The 27,488-nt window shown below is 37.3% G+C and overlaps 1 long non-coding RNA gene across 2 annotated transcripts in view; it reads left to right on the forward strand.

Annotated features, from left to right (window-relative positions):
- Window positions 1-25,478, forward strand: part of LOC140505977 (uncharacterized) — a 79,290-nt gene extending 53,812 nt beyond the window's left edge. For both annotated transcript variants that reach the window (XR_011967721.1, XR_011967722.1), the window contains one exon: window positions 23,757-25,478. This is a non-coding gene — a long non-coding RNA (uncharacterized lncRNA). The remainder of the gene's footprint in view (window positions 1-23,756) is intronic.
- Window positions 25,479-27,488: the final 2,010 nt, after the last annotated feature.

A 27,488-nucleotide genomic window follows, 5' to 3' on the forward strand; every position in this document is an offset into this window, starting at 1 on the left:
ATTTTTAAACCCAGGACACATAGCAATTAGTGAATGACAGAGTTAAGGCAATCATTTCTTTTAGATTGCTTTCATTAAAAATCTAAAATAACAACATTTGAGAGAAATCATTAGACAAAAGAGTCTGAGAGTTACAGTGTATGAGCTTCATAGAATAAATTTTAAAATGATGCAAAATGGAAATTTGCATTTATGTCCTCTTTATTTCCCTTTGATTATTTAAATCAACACCTCCAACATGGAGGCACCCAGGGCAGTCTGTATTCTCCAGGAGACCAATGTTTGATAAAAAAGTAATTCTGAAATTTCACCTTAAGGTGGTAATCTTAAGAGAGTTCTTTAATATATTTGTGCCCTGTAAATCTTTACACAATGCCTGGCTGACATAAAATGTTTTTTTTTTTAAATGGAAGTATATTGTATTTATATATGGAAGTATATTTATATATTTATAAATGGAAGTATATTGCATTTATATATGGAAGTATATTTATATATTTATAAATGGAAGTATAAATGCATTTAACAAGAAGGGAAGTATAGAATCACAGACCTTCATAGTTTGAAGAACCCAGAGATCGTTGAGTCCAACTTTTGCCTGAATAGGCATCCCCTACAAAATACCTCTGAAAAGAGGTCATAAACCTCTCATATAATGGAGAAGTCAGCCGCTTTCTGAACATTTCTAATTGCAAGAAGTTTTTCCTTCTATCTACTCCAAATCTACCTCTCTTCAACTTCTGCTTATTATTCTGAAGTTAACCCTCTTTCATTCAAGCAAAAAAAAAAATCTATCCATTCTTCTTATGACAACCCTTAAAATATTTGGAAAGACTATAATCCCCCATGTGTCTTAACTTTGTAGAGCTAAACACTTCAATCCCTTTTAATTGGTCTTTCTAGTACAGTTTCTTTCTCTGTAATAATCCTGGTATCATTTTCTAGGCACACTCCAGTTTGTCATTGTCTTTACATAATTGTGGTGCTCAAAACCATACAGGATCCAGATGTGACCTCGTTAGTGAAGGAACAGTAAGAGTAAAATCTCCTTCAGAGAAGACCAAATTATTCTACATGTTGTACTTCTTACTCCTGAAACTCCAGAAAGTTATCCCTGTTTTGAGGCATTTCAAAGTTCAATATATACTCAAAACCAGAGCTCATGGAACCTCACCAATGTGCTTCCTTTTAAGGGACCAATGAGAAAACACATTATGTCAAAGTTCAAAAAAAAATCTATCAAAACAGGACAGCAAAATAAATTGCAAAAAAGATCCCTTATACATAATTAGAGATAGTGGAAAGTAGTAATGTGTTTGCCTTAGGAAATAATAGTTTCTCTCTCTAATCAAACATCTTCAGATAAGGGCTACATAGCCATTTGTCAGCTGTGTTATAAAAGGATTTACAACAGACTATATATCAACTGAGGCCTATCAACTCAAAGGCTGTGATTCTGTGGTCATTAGTCTGACTCAAACATTTCTACCACAATCCACAGATAGTAATCTAGTCTCGGCCTCAAGGAAACACATTACTTCTTATGGCTGCTCATTCCACTTTTAGGTAGTTCTAAATGTCAGAAGTTTGTTCATTTGCTTTTCCTGTCATTGACTAAACTTTCATTTTTGATATTTCAACCCATGTCTAATAATTCTGTTGTGGAGACAAAGAAACAATTCTAAAGCAGACTGTAGGAAGATGGCAAATATAGGAAGGGACCATTCTGTTCCTTCTCCTATTTCCCTAAACTTCTTTCACATATAGTATTGTTGCCCTGCTCTGGCTATTCTGATAACCTGGACATGTCCATCCTAAAATACGATGACCATTTATCTCCTAACAAGAGCAGAGCTGAGCAACATGATTCCCCTTTGCCTTGCATTGAATTTATAGTTACCTAAACCCCTATGTTTTTTTAGACAACATAATATTGTTTTGTATTAGTTTATAAAATTTTGATGAGATTAAAAAGGTGAAGTCAAGTTAACTATGATTTATTAAAAGAAAGATCACTTCAACTTAGAATGCATTTCAGATATATTAAAACAAGATGAGTAATAACAGAAAATTCAAGTCTCCAACTGGTAAATCAACTTAAATTAAAACAACATCAAATTACATCAAAATAAATTTTACTTGATCAGAAAATTAAAGTTACTGCTGACATACCCATCCTTTCCCAATTTTTTGGTGTTCCTAATTGGCATAAGAAGATAATTAATCATCGTTTCCCTATCCATGATCTATTTCAGATACTTTACTCTCAGCATCATTATTTTTCCCTATAAGTTTCCCAATTCAGGGCCTTTAGTTTTAGCATGCAATCTGCCAGTGACCTCCAAGCTTCAGGAAAAGAAAATTAGCTCTTTCTCACAAAACGTTCGGTAATCTCTGTTACTAGGGGTGGGGGGAGGAAACTATGAACAGAGGGTTTTATTGTGATGAATACTGGAAATAGGTTTGGGTTTATAATATAGTTCATGAAAATAAGCCTTAAAACAGTATTCATGTCATGGGTGGGGTGGGGAGGGAAGAAAAAAAATTCTAACTATCTCTTCCTTAACATCTTTATGTCAAATCAATAAAAGTGTGTGGTTTTCTGTGGTTGGAAATTGTTCCTTGTTTGTAACCAAAAGAGAGCCAGTCAAAACTGTAATAAGGCCATAGGACCAATGTTTCTGTCTTTATTTGTTGTGTTATGTACACATCAGAATTTCAGCAGACTGAAATTTACTTTTTGACTGAGTTTCTCTGTACCTTGGCCATAGTTTTAAACAGAATGCATATGCATTATAGGTTAGATCTTCAGTATTTGAAATCCTAGAGAATTTTATGAATAAAACAGTTATTACAAAATAAAATTTAAAGAAAAATTCACTTTGTGCTAAACACATGAGTTTTATTTTTTAATTTCCTTCATCTTGTCTTAACTATTTTGCTTCTGCACATATGACTGCTAGATAAAAATAAGTTATCATTATAATAATTTCCCTAAAAGCCCATATGTAGCAAGTACTGTACAAGCTTCCATTCCAAAAATCATTTATTAATGAATTAGATGGTTATGGAATTATTATCTTAACTAAAATCTTATTCTTGTGCCTTGCTCTGATGTGAAAGTGATCCTGGATTCTGAAATACTGATTCAGTAAGATACAAGTTCTGACAAGGTATATGATCATGAGTTTAAAGAATGTAACTTGAAGAACATCAGATCCAGAGAGGTTATGTATTTTAACCAACTGATATAAGTAGTAAAAGGAAGATTCAAATAGACTCTTCTTCCCACTATACCATACTGCCCTTCCACCAAGTTGGAAATGCCTGAAAGTACAGGTTCGATTGTGTTTGTCCTTCATTCTTGAAGAGGATCATGACATCAAGATGATGACATGACTTGCAGTTGACTTTGATTTGAGTGAGGGAGGGCTGTGCAAGGTGACTAACCTCACTTTCTTCTCCTCACAGACTCGATAATGATCTATGTATCTATTGCTGTAAGGACCAGTCTAGTTAATTTCAGAGAAACTTATTATGAGAATTTTACCAGGGTAATGAATCTTTGTGGCCAGAAAAATTCTCAAATACTGATTAGTAAGTAATGAAGAGGTTGAGATCTGCTTTGATAGAGGGAATATTCACAAAGCTGAAATTAGAGATCCTTGAAATATTGAAGTTGAGGTAAGGGGTTTAATTTTCAATTTTACATTTTTTTTTAAAAGGAGTTACCTTTTCCTTAGCTCTAAAGGAGAATCAGATGGTTCAATGGAAAGCCAGCTAGGTAATACAGTAGATAGAGCGCTGGGTCTGGAGTAAGCAAGATCTGAATTCCTGACTCAAACACGTCCTAATTGTGTGACCCTGGATCAGATCCAATCTCAGACACTTATTAGCTATGTGACCCTAAGCAAGTCATTTAACCTGTTTTCTTCAGTTTCCTCAACTGTAAAATAGGGATAATAATAATAAAATAGGGATCAAATGAAATATTTGTAAAGCACTTAGCACAGTACTTGGCAAATAATATGTGCTTAATAAATGCTTGATTTCTTCCTTTCAATACAAGGGTAGGTAGAATTAATTAATCCAATTCTTCATTGAACAAACATTTTCTAAGCAAGCACCTACTATTTGCAAGGCTATGGGGAAGACTGGAGATGATTTGGACTTAGAATATTATTTCATTGCTTTTCAAGCTAAAATTACTTCCAATCTGTTTTTAATTAAATTAAATTCAACCAATTTATTAAGTGTCAGGTACAAAGTTAGGTAATGAGTATACAAAGACAAACACATAATTATTCTTACCCTCAAGGTACTTAGATCCAAGTAGGATAAAGAATAGATACACATATAAATTAATATCAGATATGTACAAAATACAAAATCACTGCCAAATGAAGAATCAGAAAGGACTTCTTACAGGAGGACCAATCTGATTTGAGTTTAAAGGGTACTAGGAAGTGAATAATTAAAATATGGGGGGGGCACTCTGCATGGAGAGAGACAGAAAACAGAATGCTGTTCATGGAGTACGGCAAATGAGCCAGTTAGGCCAGAATAAAGAATGAGTGAAGGAGAGTGAAATAGGGCAAAATGAGTCTGTAAAGAAAGGCTGCAGCAACATCATGAAGGTTTTGTGGAGCCAAACCAAAAAGTGTGTGTGTGTGTGTGTGTGTGTGTGTGTGTGTGTGTGTGTGTTAGAAGCAAAGGGAATCACTATTTCTGGAGAAAAGAAATGACAAATCAATCTCTGAATCACCAATTTGGCAGCCCTGTGGAAAATGGATTAGAAAGAAGAGAGGGGGACTGTGGAGAAAGCAAGGGGAGGTGATTGGAATAATCCAATTTAACAACTGGACTGTTTTAGAGAAAAAGTTTCAAAGTTCAAAAGAGGGGAGAGAGGTGATCAGGTCCTGAACTGGGTAGGAATCAAAAGATGTTTTGGCAACTGATAAGATATGAATAGTGAAAAAAAAAAAGAATCTAGGATGATGTAATGGTAATTTAAGTGAGAAAATCTTTCCCATTCATTAATAGGCCTATTAAGTCCCATAGAGCCTGTGGTGGGAGGAGTTTGCTGAAGGGTTGGAGCAGGAACAGGCGGAGCTATGGCAGAGCTGAGAGAAAGTGAGTCAGAAAGCAATCAGAGCTAGGAAGGAGACTGGCAAGATGGCAGTTGGCTAATGTGAATGAAAGAGCTTGTTTGTGATTTTGTTTAATGGAACTGGTTTGTGGGAAGCCTAGCAGGGGGAAGGTTTGGGAATAGTGTTGTCCTCTGCATTGTTACTGTTGATAGATTTTTGTTACTATGATGGATTTGGCTTTCTGATGTCTGAATAAATGTTTTGGTTCTGCCTTCCATGTGGAGAGTCTGTTGTATTTCACAATTCTGAATTGCACTGGGATATTCATGGCCACTGTAGGTGCTGTGAACATCACATTGGTGCTACAGATGACTCTGAGGGGCAAACCAAAGGATCTGGAAATGTGGTATTACCCATACCTGAACAAGGGAAGATAGAAGGCAGAATGAATTTAGGAGGAAAAGTAATTAAATCTGTTCTGAACACATTGAATTTGGTATATATATAGGACATCTAAGTGGAGATATCCAACAGATACTTGAAAATGTAGGACTGAAGCTCAGGAAAGAGCTAAAGTTTAGATATGTAGATTTCAGAGTCATCTGTAGGCCAACTGCATAGACCCATGAAAGTTGATAAGCCAAATGCACTTCTTCTTCATCATCACGTCTTAGAATCCCTTGTTTCCCTCAAAGCTCAGCTAAGGCATTCATTTCTATAGAAACATTACTTCATCTCTAAAGGTGCAAGTGTCTTCCCCCAAATTCATCTTGTATTCATTTTGTGTATACTTTTCAAATATGTATATCTTGTCTTCCATAATAGATTAGAAGCTCCTTGAGCTCAGGAACTGTTTGTTTCACTTTTATCTTTCTGATCCCAACAGCCAACGTACTGCTTGGACACAGGAGGTGCTAATCACTATGTGTTTGATTAAGAGATATTTCTTTTGTGGAATGATTATAATTAGCAACTTTCCATTGATTTATCTGAATCACTACCAGTCTCAAGGCATGACCAGATAAAGTATTTATAGCATCTAAATTGAAAAATGAAAAAAGAGTATAGCAACACAAAGTTGAGGATTAGAGCCTCTGAGGGCACAAAGCACATGACAGAACATCAATAGTCCTTATTTAGTTTCAAATAATAGGCGTTTTCCTTATGTCAAATCTTTAACTGGACTATAATATTTGTTGTTATGGTTTCAGACATTGTCACTTTGTGATCTCTTGTTCCTTCATGTGTAGGAACATTTTCTTTTTATAACATACATTTCCTTTTCAATTAGTCCTTGCACTCTTCCAATGGCCCTTGCTCTTTTGAAAAATTTTCCCTTTTTTTCAAATCTAATCTCTTACTACAATGTAACAGTCATTTTTCTTAGTGATATCTCAAATTCACTTCTCTTGAGCCACTTAAATCTGACATTCCATTTTTTTGATCATTTTTATTTATTCCTTTTTTAGCTCCTTTGATGTACTTATATTGAGACAATGACCTTATGCCTTTTATGAGTTCTCTTACACCAGTCCTGAATGGTGATAGCACTTGCTTCATTTGCTTCTTTACACAAAACTTCTTTGTTGCTTTGAAATTTTCTTTAATCTTGAGCTTCTAGAAGATTATTTTATCTCCACCATATTTCAACCTACATATTCCAAGATGTCCAAATAGTCTGATGATTGCACTTGAACTCATTTTTTTCTTCAATTATACTGCCTTTAATTTTTTTTTTTTATACTACAAATTAACCAGGCTTGGTGGCACACAAATGTAATCCCTGAGGGAGATTGAGGCTGGTGGATTGCTTTGGTTTGGGAATTCTAAGCAGCAATAGTTCTAAAACCAACAAGGTCTCTGCAAGTTCAATACTATTTTGGGGAGTACCTAAAAGTGGAGGGTCACAATGAATCCTAAGCAGGATTCAATTGGCAGAGAATGGAATATGAGAGCAGGTCAAAACTTCCATATTAATCGGCATTGGGATTGGATCATGAGTGATTACTGTACTTTCAGCCCTGGAGGGAGAAGGAAATTGAATTATAGATTAGATAGACAGACAGACAGAAATAAATTAGCACACTAACTTCCTTCCTCTCATCACACTGAGTGAAATAAATTCTCTTGCTACAGAAAGATCCCACTGGTTCCTTCTTCTATTCCCCATGTATTCCATATTTATTGATTACTTTTTAAAACTGGAAGAATTCCAAAGAAATTACTGACAACCTATTGCCCAATTTACTGAAAGTAATATAATTAAAGTCATACAGAAATCATGAAATTTTGTGACTGAAGTTCATTATAACTCATATTGTTTGAATAAAAATTACTTGATCTTTTAAGATTGTTTCTCTGAGAAAGTTCATTTAAAAATCACCCCTTCATTCTTTACTGAAAAAATATGCAACTTATTTCATCCTTACACAATAAAGTATTTAAGAAAAACACTATCACATCTAGTTGTTGACATATGAATACTTTAAGGAAATGAATTCAACCTTCACTCTGTCATAGCTTCTGAGCGACATTAACAGAAGAATCTCTCATTTTGCTAGTGTGGTTGCTATCTATCTATCCTTATGACAGACCTGTACAACTTGGAAGTAGGTAGGGGTCAAAACTAAAACAGACTAAACTTCCTTGGGATGCAGATAGGTTTTTAGTGCCTTACTTTCCAAGTAAAGATTAAACTATTTTAAAAATAAGCCATACTTTTTTAAAAAAAGGAAAATTTCAATTAATATCAATTGATTACACTTAGTAAGATTTTTATATATAATGAAATAACATTAACGTTAAAAAAATTACTTTGCTAAGAGGGACGTAATTCAGAAACTACAAATATTTCTCTGTGAAGTCACTTTCAGTAAAAGACTTCAAGGCAGCAGCAATTTTTAGAAATCTGAAAACTAACCCTAGCAGCCATCTCATTTTGGGAATTTACTTTCTTGGAAAACCATTTTTCCCCACTGAGATTTTTCAACAATTTGGATGCTTTAATTTGTTTTTCATTGGTGTCCAATTTGCTTAAGTCAGGATGTTTTGATTCGAAATGGCAACAAAGATTGTATTCCTTCAGAATGTTTATTAATTCTCATCAAAGAAGGCACAATATTTTGTCTCTCATAAGTAAACAAGGATCCATTTGTCCATTCTGGATTAAACACTCTCTGTTCTGATTTGATCTTCCATTTCTTTTTATCACTATTTTACAAAGTCACCCCAAAAACTTTAACATTAGAACCAAAAGGTCTCCACAGCAACTGGTCACATACAAAGAAATACTGAATTGAGTGTCTGACCTTAGAGAGAGAGCACCAGATACTCGTAACCAGGAGGGTGGCCCTGCATTGAGGGAGGGAAAAAAGCCCTTACATTGTTATTGCTCATTGCATAGCAGACTTCAGCTGTGTTGGTGCATGGCTGCACCCACTTTGTCCCTGTTCAACACCATAATGACCAAAATCACAGCAAAAAGATATGACTCTAGCTCCTCTCAGACTAGAGACACACTGAAAGTGGTTGCTTGTCCTGGGTCACCTAACAAACAGGAGAGAGAGTACAATGACAACCCACCCACCAACTTACATATGAGTCTCAATAGTGACTAGTAGAAGATTGATTAAGCAGGATGTGCACAAAGCACTCCTTATATCTTTACTTTCTTTTACATCCTCTACATTTTTCATGGGCTACCCAAAATCCTTTGGTGGGCCACAAGTGGTCCATGGGCTGTATGTTGTACAGGCCTACTTATGAGAAGATTAAGATTGTCCCTGTGTCATTTATTTATTGATCCTATTTACAAGTAATTAATTTTGTCCAATAACTACTTCTGTTCTGTAACTGCTTAAGCCATAGTTCTTTGTCTCTGAACTTATTTCAGAATTCAGCTGGCCTGTAATGGGTTAATTTTAGAAATCCAGCTCTCTACTAATCACTGACCTATTCTTGAGTCAAGGAATTTAACTGGGAATGTGTGAGAACACAGAGGAGTCAGATCTTTTTTTTTTTTTTTTTTACTTTTTCTATTTATTTTTTTTTTTATTTAACTTTTAACATTTATTTTCACAACATTTTGGGTTACAAATTTTCTCCCCTTTTATCCCCTCCCCCCCCAAACCCAAGCATTCTAATTGCCCCTGTGACCAATCTGCTCTCTCTTCTGTCCTCCCTCTCTGCCCTTGTCTCCATCTTCTCTTTTGTCCTGTAGGGCCAGATAGCTTTCTTGACCCCTTAACCTGTATTTCTTATTTCCCAGTGGTAAGAACATTACATTTGATCCTAACACTTTGAGTTCCAACTCCTTTAGCTCCCTCCCTCCCCACCCCTTCCCTTTGAAAGGCAAACAATTCAATATAGGCCAAATCTGTGTAGTTTTGCAAAAGATTTCCATACTAGTTGTGTTGTATAGGACTAACTATATTTCCCTCCATCCTATCCTGACCCCCATTACTTCTATTCTCTTATGATCCTTTCCCTCCCCATGAGTGTCAACCTCAGATTGCATTCTCCTCTCCATGCCCTCCCCTCCATCCTCCCCCCCACCCTGCTTGTGCCCCTGTCCCCCACTCTCCTGTATAGAGGAGTCAGATCTTATATCTTTATACCACCAAGCTATCCTTCAAAGATGTAGGCTTGTAGCACCAAGCACCCTGACACATCCAGGATGGCCTGCTAGCACAGGTCCTTAGATTTGCTTTTCTAAAAGGAAAGAAACTTTTGAGGGGTCAGTAATCTTCTTTAATCACATATACCAAAAGAGAAAATACAAGCAGAGAAATAAAGACTAACAGACAGAGACTCTAACTGTCTGACCATAAGCAATATATACATCACAGATCAACAGACAGATACAACTGTCTAAAGATTACATACATACATAGTTACCAGAGAGAAAAGCACCAACATCTGGGTTTTCAAAGCTGAGGGCCTCCTTAAGAGCTACCCAGCGTCTCATCTGGCACATGAACCTTCTTCCAAAGAGTAAGCCCTGAAATAAAACCTCACCTCAGAATATGTATACACTTTTCAGAACGGGAGGGTTCACAACCCTAGTGACCCAGTGCCTCATTAGAAATTCACAAAAGATGTGGGCCTTCCTACAAAAAAAAAGTTTCCCTTAATGGGCTCCACCTGAGGCCTATTAATGGGCAGGGAAGATCTTTAACTCTCATTAATATTAAATCCCATTAACATTATACTGCTTTGTTGTCCAAATGCCTAGACTTCTATCTCACATCTGGACACAAACAAAGAACTCTTCTTAGTCTTATGAGAGAAAAGGGTAGGGTTGTTGCTGGACCCCATTACCAAACTTCCAACCAATCATATTGTTTCCTGCACCTCAGTTTTGTAACCAATCATGTTGCCCTAAATCCCATGATCTCAGCTATCCTTTTCTGTTCTTTGTTCTGTACTCCCAAAAACCTATCTAAAGGGAATTGTTCTTTTGCTTGGGGCCTTTGGCCTAAAATGTTATCTTGCTTTGAGATTTGCCCCAATCTGCCCTTTTGTTAAATTTTAATCATGACACTCAGTAGATGGTGTTTCTTCTTTCCTATGGTCCCCCAATGAATAACTATACAATCAACTTGGTGATGAGTTGCTCCAAACTTAGCAAGTCTGATTCTTGGATAGTAGACCCAAACTCATAGCCTTTTCAATTTTGTAGGACCTAAACTCTTCAAGAACCCAGGATCACATAATACTAAAATGAGAGTCAATCATTCAATAAGCATTTATTAAACTCCTATGTGCTAGGCGCTGTGCAAGTGCTAAGGATACAAAGAAAAGCAAAAAGATTGTCCCTGCCCTCAAGAATCTCACAATCTAGTTAGGGAAACAACTATGTAAAAACAAGCTATCTAGAAGATAAATATGAAATCATCAACAAAGAGAAAGATCTAGAATTTAAGAAGTATTGGAAAAACAATTGACTTATAGAGCTTTTGCCCTCCTTCAGGCCCCATCACTCCTTGCTTGGACTCTTACAATTCCCTCCTAATTTATCTCTCTACCTCTAATCTCTCTTTTCCCATCCATCGTCCTCTACACAGTCACAAAATTATTATTCCTTGTGACCATTCCACTTTCCCCTAATCAACAAATAAAAAAATATTATTTAGTATTTCAAGTCAGTCAATAAATATTTGTTAAGCACCAAATATCAGAGCAGAATCCATTCAAATTATCTAACTGTGGTTTCCAAAAATGGAACCAGGCAGAGTGAGAGCAATGACTCACCTAAGCTCTTGGACAAGCTCCTTCGGATACCTCTGAAAGGAGAATCTGACTAAATTTTGGAGGTATGGAATCCAGAGGGAGAAAGACTGTGATGGATTCAGAGCCCAGGTTAGACTGGAAGGTCCACGGGAAGGATCTGTTCTGTGGGGGTGAGCCCCCAGTGCACAGCGCAGCACGGTCAGCGCAGCAGAGGTGAAGGGACCCGAGAAACCTGACAGCGACGGGCAGAACCAGCAGAGCAGCACCAAGGGCAGGAGACAAGCCAAACCAAGCCAATGAGAGCCGCTGAGCTCCAGATATCAGCGCAGCAACTCTTGAGACCTTCAGCCCAAAGATTAAACTTTGGTAAATCACCTGCTTGAACTTCTGGGAGCCAGGATGGCAGAGTGATCAGTAAATGCTCTCTCCTCCCCGCCTTGATGACCATGAAAGAACCATAAAATATTTCCCCAGAAAAATCCTGGATCAGCAGGAACAGCAGAAGGGGGCAAATAGTCTCATAACCCCTGAGGCTAGGAAAATAGCTAAGGGGGATTCCTCCCACTGTGGTGAAGGCAAACCAGAAGGACAGAGGACCCAGGGCAGAGAAAACTTGCACTAGGACCCGGGCAAGCCTCAGCGCCAGGAAAGGAGCCCCAGGAGGCGTGGGAACACGCATTAGCATCTAGGTGTGCCTCAGCCCTCCAGGGGAAATGGGAAGACAATAGGGCAGCTGGGATCACCATTCCCTGAGCTTGCCTTTGCCTCAGTTCAGCTGAGAAGATCTCTTGTGACCAGACCACTCCTCCCCCACACTTAACAAGCCAACCCCAGGGTTGATTGGGGAAACACAAAACAAAAACCTGCTTTTAGTTTTTTCACACATCAGATCAACACAAAGTTCTGCAGCTTCTGACTGAAAGAATCAGAAGCCACAACACTCAATAAACATCATGAAGAAGAAAAACAGAAGGGTGAAAAAACCATAGAATCTTTCTATGGGGAGAAGGACCAAAACACAAACACCAAAGAGGTCAGAGCTGAGATTGTACTTCCATCTGAAACTTCAGAAAGGACTATGAACTGCTCGCAAGCACAAGCAGCTCTCCTGCAACAGCTGAAGGTGGAAATAGAAGAAAAACTGGCCAATGATTTTAAAATTATAAAAGAAGAATTCACTGATGAGAACATCTCTTTGAAAAGGAAAATTGAACAAATGGAAAAGGAAGTTCAAAAATTAACTGGAGAAAATAACTCCCTAAAAGGAACAGTTGATCAAACAGAAAAGGAAACCCAAAACCTAATTGGGAAAATTGGTAAAATGGAAAAGGAAGCACAAAAATTAACTGGGGAAAATAGCTCCTTAACAGGAAAAATTGGTCAGATGGAAAAGGAGATGCAAAAGTTAACTGAAGAAAACAATTTGATAAAGATTAGAATTGGGCAAGTAGAAACTAATGACTCAATGAGACAGCAAGAATCAGTCAAACAAAATCTAAAGAATGAAAAGATACAGGAAAATGTAAAATATTTAATTGGAAAAACAACTAACCTGGAAAATAGATCCAGGAGAGAAAATTTAAGAATTATTGGCCTGCCAGAAACCCATGATGAAGAAAAGAGTGTGGACAATATTTTCCAGGAAATTATCAAGGAAAACTGCCCCGAAGTGCTAGATTCATAGGGCAAAATAGTCATCAAAAGAATCCACCATTCCCATCCCGAAAGGGATCCCAAACTCAAAACCCCAAGAAATATCATTGTCAAATTCCAGAGCTATCAAGTGAAGGAGAAAATACTACAAGCAGCCAGAAAAAAACAATTCAAATATCAAGGAGATACAGTCAGGATCACACAGGACCTTGCAATTTCTCCATTAAAAAACTGAAAGAATTGGAACCCAATATTCCGTAAGGCAAAGAAGTTGGGATTACAATCAAGGATCAACTACCCAGCAAAGTTCAGCATAACATTTCAGGCAAGGAGAAAGTCATTCAAAGAAATAAGGGATTTCCAGAGCTTCCTGACCAAAACACCAGAACTCAATAGACAATTCAATCTCCAAATGCAGGTCTCAAGAGAATCATAAAAAGGTAAATGGGGGGAAAAAACAAAAACAAAAACTTGTTACTCAATTAGGGCAAACTGTTTACCTCACTATGAGGGAAGATGATACCTGTTAATCTTGAGAATTGTGCAGCTATTATGGTAAAAGGGATATACATAGAGGGAATGGGTATAAAGTAAATGATGTCATGTTAAAAATATGATTTAAGTATGAGAAGAGATTATAATAGGAGGTGTGAAAAGGAGGAAGCAGAAAATGACAAATTACATCACAGGAAGAAGTACAAAATTATAGTGGAGGGAAAGAGGGGAGCGAGATGAGCATTGTTTGAGAGGTACTTTCATCTGATTTGTTTAAAGGGGGGAACAATAAATTTAAGTAGATAATCCTAACTAGCTCTATAGGCAGTATGAGGGGAAGGGGGAAGAAAGAGGAGGGAGGCTAAAAGGGAGGGAAGAAGCAATAAGAGTAAAGGGGAGTAAAAGGGAGGGGGGCTAAAAGAAGGAGGGGAAGGCTACAGGAGGAGGTGGTGAAAAGTGAATACTATTGAGGAGGGGAAGGGAGATGGGAGAGCTAAAAGCACAAATGGTGGGAAAGAGGATGGAGGGAAATACACAGATTGTAATCATAACTGTGAATGTGAATGGAATGAATTCTCCCATAAAACAGAGACAGATAGCAGAATGGATTAAAAGCCATAATCCAACAATATGCTGCTTACAAGAAACACATTTGAAACGGGGGGGATACACATAGGATAAAGGTCAAAGGATGGAGCAGAATATATTGTGCTTCAGCTGATGTAAGAAAGGCAGAAGTAGCAATCCTAATCTCAGACAAAGCAAAAACAGAAATAGATCTAATCAAAAGGGATAAGGATGGAAATTATATCCTGCTAAAAGGCACCATAGACAATGAAACAATATCATTCCTAGCATGTAAGCTCCAAGTGGTATAGCATCCAGATTCTTAGAGGAGAGGTTGGAGGAGTTGAAGGAAGAAATTAACAGCAAAACTATACTAGTGAGGGACCTCAACCTCCCCCTCTCTGAACTCAATAAATCTAACCTCAAAATAAACAAGAAAGAGGTTAAGGAGGTAAATAAAACTCTGGATAAGGTAGATATAATAGATCTTTGGAGAAAAATTGAATGGGAATAGAAAGGAATATACATTTTTCTCAGTGGTACATGGAACATTTACAAAAATTGACCATGTACTAGGACATAAAAATCTCACAATCCAGTGCAGAAAGGCAGAGATAATCAATCCATCCTTCTCAGATAATAACGCAATAAAAATTACATGTAATAAAAGGCCATGGAAAGATAAACCAAAAATCAATTGGAAACTAAATAATCTAATCCTAAAGAAGGAATGGGTTAAAGAATAAATCATAGAAACAATCAACAATTTCATTCAAGAGAATGACAATAATGAGACAACATACCAAATCTTAAGGGATACTGCAAAAGCAGTTCTTAGGGGAAGTTTTATATCTTTGAATGCCTACATAAATAAAATAGAGAAAGAGGAGATCAATGACTTGGGCATGCAGCTGAAAAAGCTAGAAAAAGAACAAATTGAAAATCCCCAAGTAAATACCAAATTAGAAATACTGAAAACCAAAAGAGAGATTAATAAAATTGAAATTAAGAAAACTATTGAATTAATAAATAAAACCAATAGTTGGTTTTATGAAAAAAACTAATAAAATTGATAAACCTTTGGTCAATTTGATTAAAAAAAGAAAGAAGAAAATCAAATTACTAATATTAAAAATGAAAAGGGTGAACTCACCTCCAACGAGGAGGAAATTAAAACAATAATTAGAAACTACTTTGCCCAACTTTATGCCCACATATTCGATAATCTAAATGAGATGGATGAATATTTTTAAAAATACAAATTGCCCAGATTAACAGAAGAGGAAGTTGAATACTTAAACAACCCCATCTCAGAAAAAGAAATTGAACAAGCCATCAATGAACTCCTTAGGAAAAAATCTCCAGGGCCAGATGGATTCACAAGTGAATTCTATCAAACATTTAAAGAGCAGTTAATTCCAATACTATATAGACTATTTTTGAAAATTGGGGAAGAAGGAGTCCTCCCAAATTCTTTCTATGATACAAATATGGTTTTGATACCCAAACCAGGAAGAGACAAAACAGAGAAAGAAAATTATAGACCAATTTCCCTAATGAATATAGATGCAAAAATTTTAAATAAGATTTTAGCAAAACGAATACAGCATCTTATCATGAGATTAATACATTATGATCAGGTAGGATTCATATCAGGAATGCAGGGATGGTTCAATATTAGGAAAACTATTAGCATTTTTGATCATATCAACAACAAAACTAACAAAAACCACATGATTATCTCAATAGATGCAGAAAAAGCTTTTTTTTTTATTATTATTAAATTTATTTATTTAACTTTTAACATTCATTTTCACAAAATTTTGGGTTACAAATTTTCTCCCCTTTTATCCCCTCCCCCCCCAAACACCAAGCATTCTAATTGCCCCTATGACCAATCTGCTCTCTCTTCTATCATCCCTCTCTGCCCTTGTCTCCATCTTCTCTTTTGTCCTGTAGGGGCAGATAGCTTTCTATACCCCTTTACCTGTTTTTCTTATTTCCTAGTGGCAAGAACATTACTCGACAGTTGATCCTAACACTTTGAGTTCCAACTTCTCTTCCTCCCTCCCTCCCCACCCCTTCCCTTTGGAAGGCAAGCAATTCAATATAGGCCATATCTGTGTAGTTTTGCAAATGACTTCCATAATAGTTGTGTTGTATAGGACTAACTATATTTCCCTCCATCCTATCCTGTCCCCCATTACTTCTATTCTCTTTTGATCCTATCCCTCCCCATGAGTGTCGACCTCGAATTGCACTCTCCTCCTCATGCCCTCCCTTCTATCATTCCCCCCACCCTGCTTGTCCCCTTATCCCCCACTTTCCTGTATTGTGAGATAGGTTTTCCTACCAAAATGAGTGTGCACTTTATTCTTTTCTTTAGTGGAATGTGATGAGAGTAGACTTCATGTTTTTCTCTCACCTCCCCTCTTTATCCCTCCACTAATGAGTCTTTTGATTGCCTCTTTTATGAGAGATAATTTGCCCCATTCAATTTCTCCCTTTCTCTTCCCAATATATTTCTCTCTCACTGCTTGATTTCATTTTGTTTTAAAGATATGATCCCATCCTATTCAATTCACTCTGTGCACTCTGTCTCTATGTATGTGAGCGTGTGTGCATGTGTAATCCCACCCAGTACCCAGATACTGAAATGTTTCAAGAGTTACAAATATTGTCTTTCCATGTAGGAATGTAAACAGTTCAGCTTTAGTAAGTCCCTTATGACTTCACTTTGCTGTTCACCTTTTCATGGTTCTCTTCACCCTTGTGTTTGAAAGTCAAATTTTCTTTTCAGCTCTGGTCTTTTCATCAAGAATACTTGAAAATCCTCTATTTCATTGAAAGACCATTTTTTCCCCTGAAGTATTATAGTCAGCTTTGCTGGGTAGGTGATTCCTGGCTCCAGTCCCAGTTCCCTTGACTTCTGGAATATACTGTTCCATGCCCTTCGATCCCTTAATGTAGAGGCCGCCAGATCCTGTGTTATCCCGATTGTACCTCCACAATACTTGAATTGTTTCTTTCCAGCTGCCTGCAGCACTTTCTCCTTGACCTGGGAACTCTGGAATTTGGCCACAACGTTCCCAGGAGTTTTTCTTTTTGGATCTCTTTCAGGCGGTGTTCTGTGGATTCCTTGAATATTTATTTTGCCCTCTGGTTCTAGAATCTCAGGGTAGTTTTCCTTGACAACCCCATGAAAGATGATGTCTAGGCTCTTCCCCTGATCATGGCTTCCAGGCAGTCCCATAATTTTTAAATTGTCTCTCCTGGATCTATTTTCCAGGTCCGTTGCCCTTCCAATGAGATATTTCACATCATCCTCCACTTTTCCATTCTTCTCTCTTTGTTCTGTGATTTCTTGGTTTTGCAAAAAGTCATTAGCCTCCATCTGTGCCATTCTAATTTTGAAAGAACTCTTTTCTTCAGTGAGCTTTTGAATCTCCCCCTCCACCTGGCCAATTCTGCTTTTGAAAGCATTCTTCTCCTCATTGGCTTCCTGAACCTCCCTTGCCAATTGAGCTAGGCTAGTTTTCAAGGTGTTAATTTCTTCAACATTTTTTTGGGTCTCCCTTAGCAGGGAGCTGATCTGCTGTTCATGCTTTGACTTCATGTCTCTCATTTCTCTTCCCAGCTTTTCCTCCACCTCTCTAACTTGATTTTCAAAATTCTTTTTGAGCTCTTCCATGGCCTGAGCCCATTGGGTGGGCTGGGACACAGAAGCCTTGATTTCTGTGTCTTTGCCTGATGGTAAGCATTGTTCTTCCTCATCAGAAAGGAAGGGAGGAAATGCCTGTTCGCCAAGAAAGTAACCTTCTATAGTCTTATTTCTTTTCCCTTTTCTGGGCATTTTCCCATCCAGTGACTTGACCTCTGAATATTTTCCTCACACCCACCTCACCTCCTGATCCTCCCAGCCCGTGTTTGTGGTCTGAGATTCAAATGCTGCTTCCAGCCTCAGGGCTTTTGGCGGGGGCAGGGCTGCTATTCAGTATGAGATTATGTTCTGGTGCTGAGGTCGGGGCAGGGCCACCTCTCAGGCTCAGTTCCCTCAGGGGTTTATGCACAGACCTTCCGCAATGGATTCAGGCTCCCACCCGCTTGGGGAGCCCCTGTCTGCAGCCACCTCTCAGCTTCTACCTCCCGGGGGGGGGGGGCTGAATTATGGGGGCACCCCACTCCCCTCTCGACCCGCCAAAGAGACTCTCTCACCCACCCCTGTCACCTGTGGGTGGAGGGACTTGTGCGGCCGCTGGAGATCCCGTCCCTGAAGCCTGCTCGGATCTGTTTCTCTCGGTGCCGCAGCCGTGGCCTCAGCAGGTCTGGGCTGGGCTTTGTGTCTGCAGCGCGACGGACCTTTTGTGAGAGGTTTGCAGATCCCTCTGTGGGTGGAGGGACCCGCGTGGCCGCTGGAGATCCTGTCTGTGAAGCCTGCTCGGATCTTTTCCTCTCGGTGCCGCGGCCGCGGCAGGGCTGCACTCAGCTCCCAGTCCCGGCGCCCAGTCCGCAGCGCGAAGGACCCCCCCGCGAGAGGTTTGCAGGTCTCTCTGCAACAGAAATCTCCCTCGCTCCAATGTTCCGTGGCCTCTGGGTGCGGAATTCGCCGTGAGTTACTTCCCTGTAGCCATTCTATGGGTTGTGGGTTCAGAGCTATGTGTATGTGCGTCTTTCTACTCCGCCATCTTGGCTCCGCCTCCCAGAAAAAGCTTTTGACAAAATACAATACCCATTCCTATTAAAAACACTGGAGAACATAGGAATAAAGGGAACTTTCCATAAAATAATAAGCAGTATCTGTCTAAAGCCTTCAGCAAGCATTATATGCAATGGGAATAAGCTAGATGCATTTCCAAAAATGGAACCAGAAGTATTTAAAGAAAAAGAATTCTGCTCTGAAACTTTGATACTCAGATGGGTTCATGACTTATCAGTATGAGCATACCTCCAACTATGAGGACTACAAGACCTCCATGCTTTCTCTCCTGTGCTATTTCCATCCATGTCTCCCTATAAGCCCTTAATGGAGGACCTGCTCAACACAAGAGAAATCTGTCTCATTCTTTTCATATTTCTTCGGGATGAATGTAGCATTCATGCTGTCTGTTATCCCTCATACACACTAAATTACTCATTTGTCTTGCTAAACATAGGTTTCCTTGATGAAACTTTTGTGTGATTTCTTGTTCACAAATCACTTTTGGCAATATGCTACAGCCCACTCATACCCAACATACATCTGTCCATTGGGTCACCTGAAATTTTTATTCTTTTGAATCAAGTGTTCCACGTTTTCCAACCATATAGCAACAAACTTAGAAAATGAAAACCTATGTGAATATAGTTGATCCACAAATCATCAAGTCAGTGTCAAGAATTTTACTATCTTTTGGAAATAGTTTATAGGGATCTCGTAATTTGAATTAGGTAAAATCTAATATTCAGATAATTCCAGGGCATCATATTTTTAACAACACTTTTTAAAAGATTTGTTCTTTTACATGACTGAAATTAATGTGGCTAGAAAAAAAATGAAGCTGCACATTGTGGAGGTAACATGTCTCATCAAGGTCTCATGCCTGATATTCAAGTTATTGGTGAAATTGAACACAATATAAAAGCCATTTTCCAACAGATAAATGGTCAATGAATATGAATAGACTTTTTAGAAAATGAAAATTATTAATGACCCTATGAACTAATACTCTCAACTATGAAAAACAAGAGATCTGTAAATTAAAAGATGAAATTTTACCTTATATCTATCAGAATGGAGACAAAAGAAGAAAATTTTAAAAAAAAACTTGGAGAGTCATGGAAGATTCTGATGCATTATATGTGGAGATGCAAATTGCTCCAACTATCCTGAAAAACAGTTCAAAACCATACAAAGAAATTCACTAAATAGTACATATCTTCTGACCTAACAGAACCTTTACCAGGGACTGGTAACAAAGCTGGAAGCAAAGCAGATAACTATCAATTTGGGAGTGGCTAAAAATTGTGATTAATAATAAACTAGCATTTATATATTGCTTTAAAATTTACAAAGCATTTTGCAAATGTTATCTCATTTTATCCTCATAACAACCCTGCAATTTACGTGCTATTGTTATCCTCATTTTACAAATGAGAAAACTGAAGCAAACAGAGATTAAGTGATTTTCTGAGGGTTACTCAACCACTAACTGTCTGAGGCAAGATTTGAACTTAGGTTTTCCTCACTTTCAGGTCCAACTTTCTATCTACTATGCCACCTAGCTGCTTTGAATATGCATGTCATGGTATATTATTGCTCTGTAAGAAACAAAATGAATAATTCATGGAAACTTAGGAAGACTTGCATGAACTCATGCAGAATACATAACCAAGAGAAAAGTTTGGATAATTACTACAATAACATAAAGAAAAATAACATTGGAAGATATCAGAATACTCATCTTGACCTGAAGACTGCTAATGAAATATACATATATGTGTGTGTTTGTATATGTATATAGGTAGATAGATATATAGTGAGTTGACTTGTCCCAAACTGAATTCATTGTTTTTCCACTGCTATAACATTTGAGGGCACCACCATTTCCTAAGTTGCCCAGGCTCAAAACCTAAGTATCAATCTCACCTCACTTTCTCATTCCTCATATCCAATCTATTACTAAGACATATTGATTTTCCCCTTCAAACATCTCTCCTATACAACCCCTTCTCTTCTTTGACATTGCTACCATCCTGAGGTAGACCCTTATCTTAGTACACATGGACTATTACAATGCTAGTTGGTCTCCTTTGTCATAAATCTCTCCCCAATCTAGTTTGTTCTCCACTCAGCTGTTAAAATAATCTTCCTAATGTGCAACTCATATTTCCCTACTGTCAATAAACCCCAGCAGTTCCTTATCACCTCTGGGAACAAATATAAATCATCTGTTAGTGTTCAAAGCCTTTCATAACCTTTCTCCCACCATTACCTTTGCAGTCTTCTTAACTTACTTCAACCCCTACCCTACTCTTCCTCCTGCTGACCAATGATACTGACCTCTGTGTCATTCCTCAAATAAGACACTCCATCTCAAGACTCCAGGAAATTTTACTGGCTGTCTTCCATGTCTGGAATTTTCTCCCTCCTCATATCATACTCCTCGGTTCCTTTGAGTCTCAGCTAAAATTCTATACTCAACAGGAAATCTATCCTAATCCCTCACTTAAATGCTAGTGTCTTCTTTCTGTCAATTATTTCCAATTTATCTTGTTTGTATAAAGTTGTTTGAAAACTGTCTCCCTCATTAAACTATGAGCCTCTTGAAAGTAAGGACTGTCTTTTGTCTTCTCTTGCACCCCCAACACTTAGCACAGTCCCTAGGTGCTTATTAAATGTTTACTTACTGATCATGTCTTTGTCCTCTCAGCAAAATGTATGCCTATGGAAGCCTACAGGAATGGAAGAAATGTAGTATATTTTGTTTAACTATATTCTTATTGTTGTTAAAAAGAAGAGCTCTATTGGTGGAGGTTATCTATGGCAATTGATTGTTTTTTCTTAATCTTGTGAAAATCACTTTTTAAAACTGTTCTCAAAAATTCAATAAAATTAATTTACTTCACTGGCCCCAGACATGTACTGAAATTCCACTTTAGAACCCTTAAATTTACCCCATTCTATTTCAAGAAGCCCTTCCAAAGGAACTATGCAAGGAGAAAGAGCAGAACGAAAATTATTATACCTTATTCCATCCCATCAATGAAAAGTCAATATCCAAAGGATGTATTAATTTCTGAATTCCTTTCAGTGTATACAATATATGAACTGTTGTAGCTTGCACTACATACAGTTAATCCAGTGATGATATATCAGTTAAATGTTGTCTTCTGTCTTCATTTCATTTTAACTCAACCAATATTTAATAAGCCTTCCTAATATTCATTATGAGGCAGCAAGTTCAGGAGACAGAGCACTGGGCCTGGAGTTAGGAAAATAGGAGTTCAAATACAGCCTCAGACATTTCCTAGCTTAGTGACCTGGTGTAATGCCAATGCAATACCCACAGCAGCCACTATGGATGTGCATGCAGTATTTCTAGGGCAAATTCCCAAAATCCAAACTCTTTTCCTCAAAGATGAAACTAAGACATTGGTTCAAACACGCAAAAGCCAAGTCCATCATAGTAACAAGGAAATCTATACACATTATCAATGCAGGGAGCACAGCCATGCCTAAGCCTTCCCTCTGTCAGACCTCCCCACAAACAAGCTCCCTTAGGCAACAGCACTCCCTCTCTCCCTCACACTAGCTGCTCTGCTCTGCTCTGCTCTGCCCGCTCTCTCTCAGCTCCACCTCACTCTCTCATTCTGCTGCATCCTTCAGCTCCCCCATTCAGCAAGTTCCTCCCATCATTGTCTCCATGTGACTCAGGCTACCAGCTGGGCCAGAGCTCAAATGAGCCTATTAAGGGGCAAGAAAGATCTTCAAATTCCCTTACCAAATTACCTTACCTTGAGTCACTTAACTTCCGATTGACTGACAAAATGGCAATCCTGGAGAAAGCAATGGCAAACCAGTCTAGTATCCTTGCCATCTCAGATAGGTGTTACAAAGGTTCAGACATGACTGAAACACCTGAACAGCAACATATGAGTGATATCAAGGATAGATACAATTACAAAAAAAGTAGGAAACAGTCCTATCTTTGAGGAAATTACATTCTACTCTACCAGGAGGTGGAAATGAAGGAGGTTGGGGAGAGGAGAGGAGGAGACAGTAAATTACATTTTGATTCTGCATTGACTTTTCAGTCTCCCAATTATGTTCTGCAATTCCAGGCTAAATTACCTAACACATAAATGTAATTAACTTTTCTTTGAGTATCTTTGTTTTAGAGTCAAATAACAAGAATAAGTTAATGCAGAGATGGTCACCTATCATGTGTTACAGTCACAGATCTCTTGATACTCTATTTCTGGGATCAGTTGTCAAGGTTTTACTAAAGATCCTAAGTAGTGTTACCTTCTGTTTTTGTTTTCAAGTAGCCTGTCCTTCCTTAAGGACATAGAATTCATGCGGTGGATTAGAACTCATGTTTTGTCAAGTTTCACATCCATTCTAAAGTTTCTTACTTAAAGACATCAAGGAATCATTGTAGCCAATATGACAATCAAATCAGATTGCAGAAAGTAAATGATTTTAGGAAATACCCTGGACTTTAATAAATTGCAAGTTCACAATCATGTGATTCTATGAGGAACATAGATTAGTGTTTCAAAATGAAAAATAAGTTGAAAGTATTCACGTTCAAATTTTAAGCTACAGCCTTAAAAAATTAATTTAGAAGCTAGCAAATGACTTTGATTTTTCCACTTCTTTCTAAACTGCTTGTTTTGAAATTATGCATTTCATAACCATTTAAAAAAAAGTAATCATACTTTGCAGATGTTCTGTGAGGTTTATTTCCTTGAGAGTTAGATAAGCTCATCCAAAATTCTTGAATGTAAAATAATTCATCGTTTGTTGGGGTAGGGGAGTGATTTTTTCAGAAGAGGAAAAACTTTTTGAAAGTCCAAATTAGTTCTCCAGTTTCTTAGCCCTAAGTAATATTCAGCAATTGGTTGTGACGGTCTTAGGTGGAGATGTTCTGGACCATCTGTTCAGTTTGCTATTTGATGTTTTGAAGTAACCAGCACCTGGCATCTGAGGCAATGTTAACATCTGTGTTTTGCTTGCAGCGTGCCAGGTATTACTATCAGAACTTCAGAATATTGGTGCACCTCTGTTCTCCTGGGACCCAGTCCTAAATTAAACCAAGGTCAGTCAAATGTTCTCTGCAGTTAATTCTAAATAACAACAAATGAACATTCGGGGCAGCACTGATTGCAGAGAAGTCTTTGTGAGGGTCCATGAAGTGTTAAGTCAGGAGGAGCTCATTACCCAGAAAGTCAAGAAGGTTCTAGCGCCAGCCCTAATTTGTTTACCTACTTGAAACAAAGATACATATTTTTTTTAAATCTTCCAGTTCACTTTGTTCTATGTAAACACCAACACTATCCAGACAATGACTCCATTATCCAAAAAGTTTCACAAAAGCCTTTTATTTCAGAATGCTTTGGCCTTGCAGAGGAGATATTTGCAGATGAAGACTCTTGAATTGCTTGGGAATGAGTCATTTAAATTCACCTTCATGCTGTGACATCCATAACTGCAAGCAAATAACATTTAGGAGTAAAGTTTGAGCCAAGTCAAAAAGTATATTTTGAAAGTATTGCTTTCCTGTTGACTCAGACCCAAAAGAAAGTATTTAGGTCCAAGAGGAAAAATGTCTTGCAGAGTTCTAGGTTCTCTATCTTTTTCAACCTTAGTTCAGACATTTGCCTCCTGGTAAAAAGGAGGAAAAGAGTAGGGGGGAACTTGTTTGATTCGTGCACATGATCAAAGAATCAGGAGAAGCACAGAGTATATAATGGTTACAATTACCTAAGTTATTTTTTAAATTTTAATTCATTTTTTTATTGAGTAAAAGAAGTATTTCCATAACATAGTAGTATAGTAAAAAGATGATTGCACATTAAACTGCAAATCTATTATATAAAACGTGCTATTCCTTTTAAATATACAATAAATTCATCCTGTAAATTTCTTTTTTTTTCTTTTTCAGCTCCTCTCTTCTAGAGGTGACTACCATTAGACATAAATGTTTGTATGTGTGTATCATTCTTTGCATACTTCTTACTGGCTCTTTATTCTGTATGCAGATAGCATCTTCCTTCATATGTCCTTTGAAGCTAATTTGGGTATTGATGATAGTCAAAATGACTTATTCCCTCAGAGTTGTTCTTAAAACAATATTGCTATTACAATATATAATATTATCTTGCTTCTGTTCGTTTTCCTCTTCATTATTTTGTGCAAATCTTTTCATGTTTTTCTAAGGTTGGCAAGCTCATCATTTCTTATAGCACAGTAATATTCCATCACAACCATATGCCGCAATTTGTTCAGCCATCCACCAATTTCCAGTTCTTTACTACCACAAAGAGAACTGCTACAAATATTTAGAACACATAAGTTCTTTTCCTTTTCCCCTCATCACTTTTGGAAATAGACTTAGTAGGAATATTGCTTAGTAGGAATAGGAAGTTTAAGAACTCTTTGGACATAATTATGGACTGCTCTCCAAAATGGTTGGATCAGTTCCCGTTACAATTGCATCACCCAAATGCAGTAACTCTAGTGTCTGTTGTAGTTGTGTGGTGACAAATAAGAACATGTTTTGAAAAATTAGACTTCAGAGGAAGTTCCATTGCTTTTGACATTTAAAAGCTGCTCTGGATGAAAGGGAAACATAGCACAGTCAGTCCCCAATCCTACATTTAATACTGAGTAGCAAAAAATATAATTCTGTTTGGTTCTTTCTCTGTATAGGAAAGATAAGATAACTGGTAAGTATCAGACTTCAGATGATGGCATTCATCCTGTCCCATCTTCAATGTATATATGTATATCTATATATCGAAACTGCTCATATGTATAATTAGCTCTGATTGTTGTTTCAGTAATGAAGTAAGCCAGACCCCAAGCTTTATACCCAAAGCTTGACCCTTTTCCCACCAAATACCAGTTCCACAATGAATACATGTAGGAATAATCCAAGAAATACAGAGTGAAGGAGCTCTCCCAGTGGGAGTGAGGTTAACTCCCCTCAGTCAAGAGAAAGTCCTAAATCTTACCCAAGGACAAGTTTCCGGGGTCTCTAATGTAGCCTACTGGGAATAGGGCCATGACAGAGACTGCCCACTCCTCTTATGTCAGCTTCTTCCCCAAATCTTTTCCTTCATCAGCCTGATGTGATTGGTATCATTTATTTTCTCTCTCATGGAAGCCAGAAGCCAGAAACCGAAGTGAATGTAGCACCTAAAGATATTCTCCGCTTTCTCTTTTTCACCAACTCTACCCCGCCTCCTAAACAGGTGCACAACATTTTTATCCATCAATGCAGAGAGAGCATGCCAATTGACTTTGGGACTCAGGTTATAAAATATGTTAAGATAAACTTGAAGCTGGTAATGGTAAAAATTGCTACTATGTATCTTCATGAAAACAAAGGTCACGAAGCAATAGAAATATCTCAACGAGTACATTATTTTTGACATATCATCTTAAGGTTCCTGGGATAAGATTTTAAGGATTAGTGCACTACGAAAGCAGACACATTCAATGATATTTTTTATTAAATTGTTATTTTATACAAGGTATTATGCTAGATGTTGGAAATAAAAAGATAAAAATCCTGTCATCAAGGAATTCCTCAAAGAAATTAGGTTTTACTGAAATGATACAACATAGATACATATAGATACATATCATATGTATATACGTATATATTTTTACTATATATGCAAAATGTTTATTTTATATAATATTATTATACAAATGCCTACATCATTTCACCATTTTGTAAAAATTATATTTATTATTTTATATTATAAATTTCCATATTATTTTATGATAGAAAATCATATTTAATATAATTTTATGCATGTTCTATTTATATATAAAATAAAGTTAGAATACTAAACACTAGGGGGCAGCAGAGTGGAGAAGTAAATGCCTCCTATAAGAAGGCAGTGGCAGCTAAATTGTGCTTGGAAGAAAGCTAGAGATTCTCAGAGGAAGGAGTTCAGCCTAGACTTAGAAAACCACAATCGGAGCAAAGATATAAAAGAGGGAGATAGAATATAATATTTAAGAGGTCATATAACTAGTCAGAATACCATAATTCAAAAATACCATCAAGTCAGCATGGTATACAATCTATAGCTTCATAGCTATTAACTACAGTGATGAAGCAATAGATTCTTAGAATGTGGGGGCCAGAAAGGATCTGAAAAATCATTTTACAGGTAAAGAAACTGAGGCCCAAAGAGGATAGGGATGGAACTAATAGCATATAACTGATTAGTAAGAGATCTGACTTCATAACCTTGGGCTTCTTGATTCCTAATTCAGTGCTTTTCAACTAGGTCATAATGCCTTATTTTATCCTGTTGTTTTTGCAACCATTGTGATTTCTTAAAATCCCACAATTTTTAGCATTTTACATTAGTTTGGACCACGATATAATACACAAATACAAAACTCACTGCAAACTTAATAGCTGTAATAAATATCTCAAGGTGCTTCTTCAAAAAGTCTTTTTTTTTTTTTTTTGGCTAGGTACCAATTCATCAACAGTGGTAGAGTAAGATACAAAATAAGAACTAGAGCCTAGCAAAAAAAAAACCCTAATTAATTTTCACTGTGGTTCTGTTAGTAAATTCACATGTGATTTGGGGAAATTGATGCCTTTGGAACAAGTCAACATTACCTCTGCTGCTATACTATAATTAAAAATGCATTGGAATCATAGGAATTATAAGCCAAAATAAAATTTGCTGACCTTAAGTCATTGAAATTTTTACACT

Source organism: Notamacropus eugenii, chromosome 5 (genome assembly GCF_028372415.1).
Source record: "Notamacropus eugenii isolate mMacEug1 chromosome 5, mMacEug1.pri_v2, whole genome shotgun sequence".
In the NCBI taxonomy this organism is placed as follows: Eukaryota; Metazoa; Chordata; class Mammalia; order Diprotodontia; family Macropodidae; genus Notamacropus; species Notamacropus eugenii.